Raw genomic sequence first — 15,000 nt, 5'->3', positions numbered from 1 at the left:
CCCCCCCCCCCACACACACACACACACAGACACCCCCCCCCCACACACACACACACACACATAGACAACCCCCCCCCCCCCCCCACACACACACACACACAGACAACCCCCCCCCCACACACACACACACACACACACACACACACACACACACACACACACACACACACACACACACACACACACACACACACACACACACACACACACACACACACACACACACACACACACACACACACACACACACACACACACACACACACACCTCCTTTAACCGTCCGCCCCTCCCTTCTACAAACTGAATTAAAGCCCCGTCAGATACAGGTTTCTCTAAATGCGTTTGTGTTCTCACATTACTCTCTGCTAGAGATGAAGACAATGAGTCAACCTGTAGGCGCATGCCGGGCATTCTGTGTTTGGATTGTGCGGGTAAACACTCCGGATGGGTTTGAGCGACGTGTGGCAGCTTGTGTGTGTGTGTGTGTGTGTGTGTGTGTGTGTGTGTGTAAACTTGTAGAGCAAGTAGGGTTTTTTTTTTTTTTCCAAGACAATTTTTTTGCATTTTTTGCATTTTATTAGACGGATTAGAGAGACAGTATGTAGTGTTTTTTTTTTCGTTTTTATTCAAGATAATTTTCTGGGCATTTTTGCGCGTTTTATTAGACATATTGTTGGAGAGACAGTAAGTAGTGTTTTAAAAGCAAGAGAAAAGTCATGCGTGAGTATATATTATTATGTGGAATTATAAAGGCGGCGCGAGAATGATTTTCTTACCAGGGGGTCCGTTTGTCAAAAGCCTGGCTGTGAAAACACTTTGTATAAACAGTTTTCTGGAAAAAATGAAGAGACCAGTCTGGATTTTTCTTCAATCTTCATCTCTACATTACTTCATGAAAATGCTCTAAAATGACAATATTCTTAATGTGAATTTGGTAGAAATGTTGTCAGTAGTTTATAGTATAAAACCAAAATCATATCAAAATAATTAATATTCTGGGGGCGCCTTTAGCTCAGTTGGTAGGGCGTCCCCCTCCCGGGCCGGGCCCAGCAGCAGACCCGGGTTCGATTCCCACCCGCGGTCGTTCTCTGCATGTCACTCCCCTCTCTGCCCCATTTCACCTCTGTCTCTCTGCACTATCAATAAAGCATAAAAATGCCCAAAAAATATCTTAAAAAAAAAATATATATATATAATAATAATATTCTAATATTTTGAGATGCTGGATTTTGGATTTCAACGAGCTGTTACCAATAATCACCCAAATTAAAACAAAAGAAATGCTTGAAATATTTCACTTTAGTGGGTCAGAATTGAACTTTCCCATGATATTCGAATTCTTTTTATTTCGTGCACCTGTATATACATGTTCCGATGGTTTCAGGATGCGCCCCGATACCACGTTTTGCACGACTGGATTTCAACACGCATCCCAAAAGCAGGCGACACACACATATGAGTCAGTGAGTGTGCGTATGCTCAAGGGCTGTGACAATGCAAGGGCCTCAGGAATACTGTAGGACCAGGAGAACTAGATACTTCGCTTTGTGTTTTTACAGATAGAGACGTCGGTGCATTTAGGTGGAGTATATGCTCAAGGGGTTAAGAGTATAGACTGAAACCATGCAGGGAGGGAGGGAGAGAGAGAGAGAGAGAGAGAGAGAGAGAGAGAGAGAGAGAGAGAGACAGGCAGACAGGGAGAAAGGCAGGCAGGAACACAGACAGACAGACAGACAGGCAGACAGACAGACAGACTGGTAGTATTACTGAGTACATTGCTTGTTGCTATTGTTCACCTTACAAATTCAAATAAAGTTGAGACAAAAAAGACAAAAAAAATGGTCCAGTGACAGTTTGTGTAGGTTGACAGGTTTACCTTTTTGCGCTGGGTAAATTTGGCTAAACAAACATTATGATGAATACTCTCCAAACACAGGCGTAGGGACACACACACACACACACACACACACACACACACACACACACACACACACACACACACACACACACACACACACACACACACACACACACACACACACACACACACACACACACACACACACACACACACACACACACACACACACACACACACACACACACACACACACACAGTAGTTTACCCTGACTCAGTCCCACACCAGTTTGTAAACGCTGCTGCCATATACTGAGAGAGTTGTGTGGAGCTGACGGCTTGAATGTGACCGACATTCATCTTTATGCAGAAGTCACGCACTATAGCTTTAATGAAACGGGTGTTTTTAAAGATTAACAGCAAGGAGCACTGTTTGTTGACTCCAAGTAAAGGAGCTTTTTCCATTAAAATGTTTTACTCCCCACTGAAAAATTAAAAGTATTTTAGCAGGCCCAGCAAATTGAACGTGTGTGTGTGTGTGTGTGTGTGTGTGTGTGTGTGTGTGTGTGTGTGTGTCATGGAAGCAAAAATGGAAAAACTTTAGCCCACATTCCTCTATGAGCTGGAAAATACCTGGGCAGAACTCCACAACACACACACACACACACACAGACACACACACACAGACACACACATACACACACACACACACTAAGAAAAAAAAACTCAGACTGACTCGGTCGTGGGTCATGAAAAATCTGCTACCCCTCATGAATTAACTTTCTTTTTATTTATAAAGATAATTTTTTGGCATTTTCAAGGTTTATTAGACAGTACAGAGTTGAAATGGGGAGACAGACAGAGAGACAGAGAGAGAGAGAGAGAGAGAGAGAGAGAGAGAGAGAGAGAGAGAGAGACAGAGAGAGAGAGAGAGAGAGAGACAGAGAGAGAGAGACAGAGAGAGAGAGAGAGAGAGAGGGGGGGGGGGATGACCTGCAGTAAAGGTCCACGGGTCGAATTGGAAACCGCGACCACTGCAACGAAGGCCGGAGCCAATATTGTACGCACTCTATCCACTACGCCACCGGAGCGCCCTTATGAATTCACTTTCAACTGGGTGAATTATTGTTATCAAACAAATACACTGTGTGCCATCGATGGATGTATGAATGGGTGAATGTGGTAAGAAATGTAAAGCGCTTTGGGGCTGAGAAAATTGGCAAAAAAAAGCGCTATATAAGTCATGAGTCCATTTACCATTTCCAAGCACACCCTGCGTTCCAATCCCCATACTTCCCTACTATTCAGTATGCCAGAAAAATATTTAGGATGTCCCAATACATGCACCGTCAATTGTAGTATGCTGAAAATACATAAATGCCCCACTAACTCCAATAGCATTTTGGAGTTTTCGTCTTTATTCTTGACATTCCTCGACATAATGAAAAATAAGTCTTCCTTATATGATTTTTCTTTCTCTCCTGTGGCCCTAAAACTCTTCTGTACTTTAGTATGCAGTGTAGTAAAAAGAAAGAGTATGTGAATTGGAACGCAGGGACGGTCACTAAAGCATGAAGCCGTCTTTCAAAATGGCAGCTTTTTGCCACTGACTGCTGATCTCCTGTGAAATCCATCCAAGGGTTGGTTTCAAAGCGTGTGTAACTTCAATAAATATTGATTTTTGCAAAAGCCCGAGCATATTGGAGGTGATATGCATACGCTGTTAATGCTGATCAACAACCTACAAGGCCAAGCGTGGGGTGTGTGTGTGTGTGTGTGTGTGTGTGTGTGTGTGTGTGTGTGTGTGTGTGTGTGTGTGTGTGTGTGTGTGTGTGTGTGTGTGTGTGTGTGTGTGTGTGTGTGTGTGTGTGTGTGTGTGTGTGTGTGTGTGTGTGTGTGTGTGCGTGCGTGCGTGTGTGTGTGTGTGTGTGTGTGTTCTCTCCATCAGCATACTTACAGAGCGTTGCATCATTCAATAGGTGTGAGCCCGATTCATTGATTCCTCATAAAATTGCAGATGAGAGAGCTAGTCGGTGGTAATCAGTGTGTACAAGAAGCCTGAGGCCACGTATGTGTGCGTGTGTGCGTGTGCGTGTGTGTGTGCGTGTGCGTGTGTGTGTGTGCGTGCATGAGAGATAAGACAAATTATGCTTTGATGTGCTTATCGCGACTTTAATTCAATGCAGCTATGTGCTGAGTTTAGCAGTTAAGCGTATAAACAGGCAGCGCATTATCACGTAATGATAATATGGCTTCTTTTTTCAATATTTATCCACATAACTTACACATTATACCTTTATTTTTTATACTTATCCGCCCTGCTGCAAATGTACTGTTCTGAGAAGTGTAGTGCTGCTGCCATACTGAGAAACACAGAGAGAGTTTGTGGAGCTGACTTTGTGGTAATCCGTTTTGGCGATGGCTTGAATGTAACCCGACATTCATTTTTTTATATGGAAAAAGTTACACGCTGTAGCTTTAACTCAAAAAAGTGATAATAATATCTCAGTGTTAACATCTTGTTTTCACAGCTCACAAATTGCCATGTGAAAAAGTTACTCACTGCAGCTTTAAGTTGGATTACGAATAGCAGGATTTTGTAGTTGTGATAACGCCAGGAGTGTGTTTATAGAGACAGAGGGAGTAACACTGTTGTATTCGATGACTATGGTGCGAAAAAACCTCCTTTTTCCAGGCAGCTCTGGTTGGGTTTTGCACCAGATAGAACCGGTTAGATTTCACTGTGTGGTGACAGTTTGCCACGCAGAGAGAGAGCAATACCTGATGGAGTCTTAAAAGGTGCAGTGCGTAGGATTTCTTGAAATTTTTCAGAACAGACTTAGGTAGAAAATGTCCTGTTAAAGGGGTAGCGTGTAGTTTCAGAGGAGGGGGATTTGTTTACGTTTGCAGAGCCTGCAGTTGGTTATTAAAACATACTTACTCTACATGTCATTTTTTAGTATTGAATAATTTTATCATCTTAATTCAAAAATTATTTTGAGGAACCTGGAACCAAACGTAAGACTAGAATATGTTTGTAAACCAAACTGTGGGCCCTGCTGCTGTAAACAACAACAACAACAACAACAACAACAGTGAAACAGTAACTTTTCAGGAAGCTTTCTAACTTCAAACAGTGTTCCAGGGATCACATTTTCCTGTGAGAAAAGTTTGTTTATTCAGTTATGAGAATATATTTCACTTCTCTGACACACCCAAAGTTACACAGTGCACCTTTAAATATCACATAGTCAAATGTGACGGCAGGGAAACTAACTACTCATGCATCACACACACACACACACACACACACACACACACACACACACACACACACACACACACACACACACACACACACACACACACACACACACACACACACACACACACACACACACACACACACACACACACACACACACACACACACACACACACACACACACACACACACACACACACACACACACACACACACACACACACACACACACACACACACACACACACACACACACACACACACACACACACACACACACACACACACACACACACACACACACACACCTGGTAGAGCAACAGAACAGTGACAGACTTGAGGACTCAGTCTTACATTCTGCACTGCAGTGTACAGAATGACAGTAATGCTGAACTCTACGTGATAACCATGAGTTTAATTGGTGGGGTTGAACACACACACACACACACACCTACACAGACTCTCACACACACACACACACAGACTCTCACACACACACACACACACCTACACAGACTTACACACACACACACACACACACACACACACACACACACACACACACACACACACACACACACACACACACACACACACACACACACACACACACACACACACACACACCTACACAGACTTACACACACACACACACACACACCTACACAGACTTACACACACACACACACACACACACACAGTCAGTGAGTAATAGATTGAGACACAACTCCTTCCATAATCTTGATTTAAAAGGATCAGGTGTTAATACCCAGCCTAGACTCTGTAAACTGGTATGTAAACAGCCTAGACTCTGTAAACTGGTATGTAAACAGAGGGGCCACCATAGCTAGCAACATGCCATGCCTATAGTATTCTTACCTAACCCCACAGTCTAGGAGAGGCGTTAGTCTTAGGTGAGTAAAGCTATGCCCTTGACCTGATGTAAAGCAGCTTAACAGTAACCCGGGTTACACACAGGTTACAACACGTGTGTACACTCCGTATAGAGTGTGTCTGTGAGTGTGTCTGTGTGTGTGTGTGTGTGTGTGTGTGTGTCTGTGTGTGTGTGTGTGTGTGTGTGTGTGTGTGTGTGTGTGTGTGTGTGTGTGTGTGTGTGTGTATGTGTGTGTGTGTGTGTGTGTCTGTGTGTGTGTGTGTGTGTGTGTGTGTCTGTGTGTGTCTGTGTGTGTGTGTGTGTATGTGTGTGTGTGTGTGTGTGTGTGTCTGTGTGTGTCTGTGTGTGTGTGTTCCTTGAGTAAATGCAATAGTTGTACACAATAGTTTCTGTCAATTTTTTTACAATTTTCCACCCGAAATAACCCTGCATTTTTTTATTTTTTGTAACCTTTATTTATACAGGTAAATCCCATTGAGACCGAAGACTCTTTTACAAGGGTGACCTGTTTTCCTTTCCCACGTTACCATTCACACACACATTCATACACCGATAGCAGGCTGACTATTGACATTTTACACGATATAATTGGCTTAATACAATAATAAGAGTTGAATAATTAAGTTTAACATCATGCCAGTGTGTCTAAGGAATGTTCCAGCTTTGGCCACAAGTATAACGTGACTTTCCCTCAAGTAAAAAATCACTATTTTCAGTATAAAAAAAAATTCTCTAAAAACAGCTGAATACAGAGCCAGCAGTGACAGCTATAGACAATAGCCCCTTTTACACAGCCAGTGAAAGCCGGGAATATGCCGCAACCTCTGTGTAAAAGGGGCTAGTGTGTTGGTGCCTTGGTGATTATCACTTTGAAAGACATCTGTTTGTATTTCCGAACAGGTTTCAGTTGTGGTTAAAGCCTCTTGTGTAAATTCAAGTGGTGAGGTTTTAACAACAAGGGAACAGGACACTCTCTTCACGTGAGCATAAACCACGTGACATGTTGACTTTATGAAGCAAACATTTGACCAGAAGCTAACAATACGACTGTGGCTCAGGTGGTAGAGCGGGTCGGGCCAATGATCGAAAGGGTTGGCGGTTCGATTCCCGCCCTGCCACTTGTGCCGTGGTTGTTGTGTCCTTGGGCAAGACACTTCACCCACCTTGCCTCGTGTGAATTTCGATAGTTAGCCTGCTGCTATGGGTGTATGAATGTGTGTGTGAATGGTAACGTGGGAATGGGAACAGGTCTCCCTTGATGGAAAATTGTCATAACAACTTTAAAATTTGAGAGAAACCAACGCATTTCCTTTGGCAAGGGAATAATTTATTATAGAAAGCTCCTGTTTCAGCACACATGATGTATTTATGCGTCTGACCATGAGTGCAAACTGAATTCGACAAAAAAGGGCTTTTATGTTCTCAACTGATAAATGACATCACACCAGAGGAGCTAGAGATAATGGTGGTTGTTGAAGCCGTCTGGTTTCGTTTAAACCTTGAAAAATCCTTTCTTATATAGAATTAGTTCATTGTTATAATAATTGAACATTTGTACGTTTAACATCACATTCTTATCTGCAAAGTATATCCCATAGTGTGCCCTTTTAAAGATAGATTATAAGAACATTATAAAAAACGGCTGATATCAGTTTAATTTTATGCATTAAAGCTGGGGTGGAGGATTTGGGGAGAAAATAGCAGTTGGTGATAGAGATTCGAATCCAAATACCTCAACCGCTCCACTTGTTCTCTTTGGTCCCTCCCCTATGGTCCCTCCCTGACACGCTCTACACCAACAAAGTCGTGCCAAAGTGAACGGACAGTCCCAACAGCCAATAAGAACAGAGAATCAAAGCCTCGCTCTGATTGGTCAAAGTGTACAGCTCATGTTAACTTTGACCAATCAGAAATCATATACCCCAGCTTTAATCAGGGCAAGTCTTTAAATGTAATATGCTGAAAAGGGGTCGCGACTTTGACTCTCCTTTTCTTTATCCTTTCAATTAGAATGTTTAAGGCAATTAAAATCACTGATGGCAACCATGGCAACAATTAACGGCCAGTTATGAAGAATTAATTTACTGAATTATTGGCACGGCAGCACTACAGCGGGAAGAGCGAAAACTGCAAGATTGCATTTTCCTTCAGTTTTTTTAATGTGTTCATTGAGTCAATGCAATGAATGAGTTTTTCTTAAGGGCTACAACTAAAGATTGTTCTAATGTATGATTAATAATATACAGGTTTTGATCTTATCTATTAACAGTTTGGTTTATGAGTACAACAGTAACATATGGAGAGGTAACGTCTTAAAAATATACAGCCCCGGAAGAAATTTAGAGACCAGTCTGGATTTTTTCTTAAATCTTCATCTCTACATTACTTATTGAAAATGCTCTTCATGAAAAAAATATTTATTGGAATTTGGTAGAAATGTTGTCAGTAGTTTTTATTATAAAACCAAAACGTTCATTCTACTCAAACATATGCCTCTAAATAGTAAAACGAGAGACACTGAACATTTGGAGCGGTCTCTTCATTTTTTTTCCAGAGCTGTAGATATATTTACTGTCCCCAACAGGGGAACGAGTATAGGACATTTTCACTTTTGAGGACCTGGAAACATCAAATTATTGGCATTTTTTTATTATTTTTTTTATATATATATTTTTTTTGCATTTTTATGCTTTATTGATAGTGTAGAGACAGAGTTGAAATGGGGCAGAGAGGGGAGTGACATGCAGAGAACGACCGCGGGCTGGAATCGAACCCGGGTCCGCTGCTGGTCCCCCATTATTGGCATTTTTTCTTTTTATCCGAGAGCATTATTGACAACGAGCATGTCACTAGCTATGGCGGAAGCCTTCGTTTACATACCCTGTGTTACAGTTTACAGAGCCTAGGTTGTGTATTAACAACAGACAGTTGAGTTGAGTTTTTCTTAAGGGCTAAAACTAAAGATTATACATTTTTTTTTCATCAATCTAATGGTTTTTTCATCTTAATTTATTATTTGGTTTAAAAAAATACAAAAATGTTATAAAATATCCATCAATTACAAGTTAACTCCTTAAAAATCGAGATGTTTCAGTCCGACCAACAGTCCAAAAATGAAAAACTGTATTGTGTGTGCGTTGAAAAATATTCCGGTCTTAATACACAGCCTAGACTCTGTAAACTCAAACTGGTATGTAAACAAAATATGTTAAGAAAAGGGGGGCCCACTGTAGCTATAGCAACATGCCCGTTTACAGAGCCTAGGCTGTGTAATAAACTAACACCAGATTTTTTCAGCACACACACACACACACACACACACACACACACACACAGTACGGACAGGTAGCGTGTCCCGAAGAGATATTCACTGATTTTGACAAAATAAAAACGTATTGTTATGGAGGACGAGGGGTCCACAGCAACAACAAAAATATGAAGAAAAGTTACACACACACACACACACACACACACACACACACACACACACACACACACACACACACACACACACACACACACACACACACACACACACACACACACACACACACACACACACACACACACACACACACACACACACACACACACACACACACACACACACACACACACACACACACACACACACACACACACACACACACACACACACACACACACCTCCCTCGTCCTGGTGCAGCCCACACATGGCAGATTACATCTTTTATTTATCACTTCTTCTTGGCTCTATATTTTTCCAGCAAATTCCAGACTGGGGCGCAATCAGCCAACAGTGAAACCCTCCCTCTGTGTGTGTGTGTGTGTGTGTGTGTGTGTGTGTGTGTGTGTGTGTGTGTGTGTGTACTACTGTTATTCCTCTTTGTATGCATGCAGAACAACCCATATTATGTTCCTTCCCCCCTACTGAAACATTTCCGAATATCTGGAATATCTGGGAATATATATAGGCCTAACATCTTGGTAGGGCAGAGACTGGTGTGTGCGTGTGTGTGTGTGTGTGTGTGTGTGTGTGTGTGTGTGTGTGTGTGTGTGTGTGTGTGCGTTCCAGGGGCGTTGCGGGGCTGTAATCCTGTTACTCTGCTCCGTTAGTTTGAATTGTGATAATGAAATCTGAACAGTTTCTGCTGCATGACCTGAGACCTTTACTACCCCCTATAAGAGCCACAGGCAACACACACACACACACACACACACACACACACACACACACACACACACACACACACACACACACACACACACACACACACACACACACACACACACACACACACACACACACACACACACACACACACACACACACACACACACACACACACACACACACACACACACACACACACACACACACACACACACACACACACACACACACACACACACACACACGAACCGATTGCCGATTAGATTGGTGTGAATCTAGAGTGGCCCCATTTCTATCTTATTTTTTATTTTCTTAAGTATTTCCCGCTCAAATACTTTTCCTCCTTCCTCATCTCCTCTCCTTAACAAGGGTCCTTCCACATCTCCTCTTCTTAACAAGGGTCCTTCCTCATCTCCTCTCCTTAACAAGGGTCCTTCCTCATCTCCTCTCCTTAACAAGGGTCCTTCCTCATCTCCTCTCCTAGGCCTTTCACACCAAAATGAACCAAGAGTCAGTTCCAGGCTGGTGTTGGGGTCAGTTCAAAACTGGTTACAGCCTTATCCCAGTTATGAACCGGTTGGTTTCACATCGACCGGAGACATCCATGGAGCCGGCAAGAGAGCAACGTCATGACGTCACTGTAAACGTGTGTGTACGTCACCCGACGCCGCTGCTCTTGTGGCTAACGCTAAAGCTACCGCTAGCTTTAAGCACAACAACAGCGGCGAATACGTCTTATTTTTACACTTGTTGGCTCTCGCTTTGCTTTCTTAAGCAAACAGGGCCCATACAGCGTATTCTCGCCGGTCAATTTGATCGCTACGTTCGGTAATTATGTTATGTTTACGTCTCGTAGTAGCGGTGTTTTTAAATATGGCGGGCATGAGGTTTGAGTTGCTCTGGTTGGTCAGGATAATCCCTCCCCCAACCGTTCGTGCAAGCAGTTCTTATCAAACCCTGCTCAATCCTGGGGTATGAGTTCCCCCGGTTTTTACGGCCCGGAGCAGGCTCTCTGGCGGTGTGAAACCAAAACACTGGCTCTAACTCCGAACAAGCCCAGAACTAGCTCCGATTTTGCGGCGGTGTGAAAGGCCTATCCTTAACAAGGGTCCTTCCTCATCTCCTCTTCTTAACAAGGGTCCTTCCACATCTCCTCTCCTTAACAAGGGTCCTTCCTCATCTCCTCTCCTTAACAAGGGTCCTTCCTCATCTCCTCTTCTTAACAAGGGTCCTTCCACATCTCCTCTCCTTAACAAGGGTCCTTCCTCATCTCCTCTCCTTAACAAGGGTCCTTCCTCATCTCCTCTTCTTAACAAGGGTCCTTCCACATCTCCTCTCCTTAACAAGGGTCCTTCCTCATCTCCTCTCCTTAACAAGGGTCCTTCCACGTCTCCTTTCCTTAACAAGGGTCCTTCCACATCTCCTCTCCTTAACAAGGGTCCTTCCTCATCTCCTCTCCTTAACAAGGGTCCTTCCACATCTCCTCTCCTTAACACGGGTCCTTCCTCATCTCCTCTCCTTAACAAGGGTCCTTCCTCATCTCCTCTTCTTAACAAGGGTCCTTCCTCATCTCCTCTCCTTAACAAGGGTCCTTCCTCATCTCCTCTCCTTAACAAGGGTCCTTCCTCATCTCCTCTCCTTAACACGGGGTTGAAGAGACGCCATTGTGTGCCGAGGCTTTACAGAGCCGATGGGCCGAGCCTCAAAGACACAAATGAACATGAAAATAGGAACAAAGTGCCAAACTCACAATGGTGTGTGTGTGTGTGTGGGGGGGGGGGGACTTGATATGTGTGTGTGGGGGACTTAAAGGTGTGTGTGTGTGTGTGTGGGGGGGGGGGGACTTGATATGTGTGTGTGGGGGACTTAAAGGTGTGTGTGTGTGTGTGTGTGTGTGTGTGTGTGTGTGTGTGTGTGTGCCTTAGAGATTCTGGAGAACGCTTTTTGTCAAAATCACTTTTCGATCAAAATCAATGAATATCTCCTCATGATCCACTACCTGTCTCTACTGAAGAAAAATAAACAGTGTTATTACACAGCCTAGGCTCTGTAAACGGGCATGTTGCTATAGCTAAGGAGGGACTGATTTAACCTTTGTTTACATTTGAGCCTAGACTGTGTATATTAGGGTTGCGTTCCGAATCGCATACTTTCTACTATATAGTATGTAGAAAAAAGATTTAGGATGTCCCGATTCTTGTGGCTAGATTTAGGATGGTTAGAAGTACCCGGATGTCCTACTTCATGCGGCCAAGATTGTTAGTGTTGAAAACTGCATCCTATTTGGGGCGATTCTGACCCACAATCCGGTGCGCACGTGAAGTGACGTCACATCGACGAAGCCTCCATATGAAAACAAACGGGGATGCGACGGATATAAAAGCAAGAGGCAAGATCAAGGCGCAATGTTATGATGAAATAAGAGAGTAAAAGTATGTCCCAATAGTATGCCTACTGCATCCTAACTAGATTCTTTTCATCGTCGGATGTAGTATGTAGAATAGAAAAAAGAAAGAGTATGCGATTCGGAACGCAACCCAACACTGGATTTTCTTTCTTTCAGCGCACACAAACAATACAGACAGGAAGTGAATCTTGATGAGATATTCACTGACTTTGATTTTAAAAAAAACTCTGACTCCACCTTTAAAGTTGTTGTATGTGTTGCTAGGGGACATAGTTCTACATAAAAAATTAGTCCGAAGATAACAACTACATGAGCTAAAAATCGGATGTTATTACCAAGGTGTTGACTGTGGAAAAAGTTGACTTGCACATCGCACTAGCAGCTGCCACTGCAAAACCAAAACACACTTGTCTGTTCCTGTTTCACTCTCAAAAAAAACACACATCCACATCTTCTTTTAAGTGGGTTTCACACACACACACACACACACACACACACACACACACACACTTAAAAGGAAATGTTTTACTCCCCGCTGAAAAATGAAAAGTATTTTAGCAGACTCAGCAAATTGAACGTGTGTGTGTGTGTGTGTGTGTGTGTGTGTGTGTGTGTGTGTGTGTGTGTGTGTGTGTGTGTGTGTGTGTGTGTGTGTGTGTGTGTGTGTGTGTGTGTGTGTGTGTGTGTGTGTGTGTGTGTGTGTGTGTGTGTGTGTGTGTGTGAAACCCACTTAAAAGGAGATGTGGATGTGTGTGTTTTTTTTGTTGTTGAGTGAGCTGACATACGGTAAATACGATGGTCTGTTTCTGCCATTTTGGAAACGATAGCATCATAGCGCGTCAATAAACACTCAGCGTAAATGCACGAGATCCTAAAAATATGACAACATTAACATTACAATATTGTGACGCTGCATATCTTGACTGCTTTCCAATTCACATATTTGTTAACACTCGTCTTTTTGCACAATGTGTCTCCTCCTAATCACACACACGCACACACACCCATACACACACCCACACGGGCACACACACACACACGGGCACACACACACACACACACCTAATCCAACCACCAAAGAACGTCACGAAACAAGATACAATGCTGCAATAACGTGCATAAACAATTAGCCTATCATTAAGAAACATCTCGAGCGTGCCACACACACGCACACATACACTCGAGCGTTCCACACACACACACACACACACACTCGAGCGTGCCACACACACACACACACACACACACACACACAGGGACAACTCATCCCAATGCAATGTGTGTCAGTTGAGCGACCAACCCTACATCAGCATACCAGCACTTCCCTTATTACTCAATAGTGTCTATGTCATCATTTTTAATAACAGTTGAATTTATTTTTATTTATTTTTTCAAAGATATCAAACGTTAGGCTTACACTTGTGGTCTAAACAGCAACATTAGCAAAATAATGTAATTTCACTAAAAGCTTTATTTAAAATCACATTAACTCAAGTTATTCGATATATTATTATCGAGAATAAATTACTGGATAGTTTCTATGTCATCATTTTTCAAAAATAGATTGTGTATCCGAAGAATGTCAAACTTTGCTTTCCAAACTAGCAAGAAAATGTCATTTGAAAAAAAAAAATGCCACTAGCCTATGTGCTATTTTTAAGTCACATTAACTCAATTAAGTCTATATTAATGGGTTTAAAAGACGTTTAAAAGGTGCTTTTCAGTTTTTGAATTAGCCTAATTTATGAGCACCCTCCCTCAGCAGACAGTAGATTGCCTAGCGCTTATTCATTCCCCTAATTCCATTAAAGTTTCTCAGTGAAGTCTGGGGCTGCATGGGGAGTTCAGATTGAGATGTGAAGTGAAATGTGTGAATTCTCGTCTTTGTTAAAGAGGTCCACAGCTTGATTTTCCAACGCAATTAGTGGGTTTTAAAGGCGGCTTTGTGAACCCCCCTTTTTAGCATTTCACATTCAAACTAGGCTATAGCCCCCCGAGCAGAAAAAGCAGGATTTAAAAAAAATGCCCCTAGTCAGTCAGTCAGTCACACACACACACACACACACACACACACACACACACACACACACACACACACACACACACACACACACACACACACACACACACACACTCACACTCACACTCACACTCACACTCACACACACACACACAGGCTACATCCCCATTCATACACACGCCAGCCGATTTAAAAGCAACCCATTGTAGCGTAGCATCCTTTGTTGTCAACCCATGCTATGTCACTTTATCCGCCGAATTCACACACATACGAACCAATACTAAACAGGTTAAGAAGTAGGTTTGTATTTAAATTTAAATCGAAAGGTGGTTTTGTGTGTAGCAAGCCGATTTAAAGCACCCCATTGTAGCGTGTCATCCTTTGTTGTCAACCCACGCTAT

General features: G+C 42.7%; 1 protein-coding gene across 1 annotated transcript in view; it reads right to left on the bottom strand.

Moving 5' to 3' along the window:
• Positions 1-15,000, bottom strand: part of LOC307265466 (zinc finger SWIM domain-containing protein 6-like) — a 48,503-nt gene that overhangs the window by 32,669 nt on the left and 834 nt on the right. The window lies entirely within an intron of this gene.

This window comes from Ammodytes marinus (assembly GCF_949987685.1).
Source record: "Ammodytes marinus genome assembly, chromosome: 18".
Lineage (NCBI taxonomy): Eukaryota > Metazoa > Chordata > Actinopteri > Uranoscopiformes > Ammodytidae > Ammodytes > Ammodytes marinus.
Note: the sequence above shows the minus strand (reverse complement) of the source record. Positions and strands in the feature narration are given on the sequence as shown.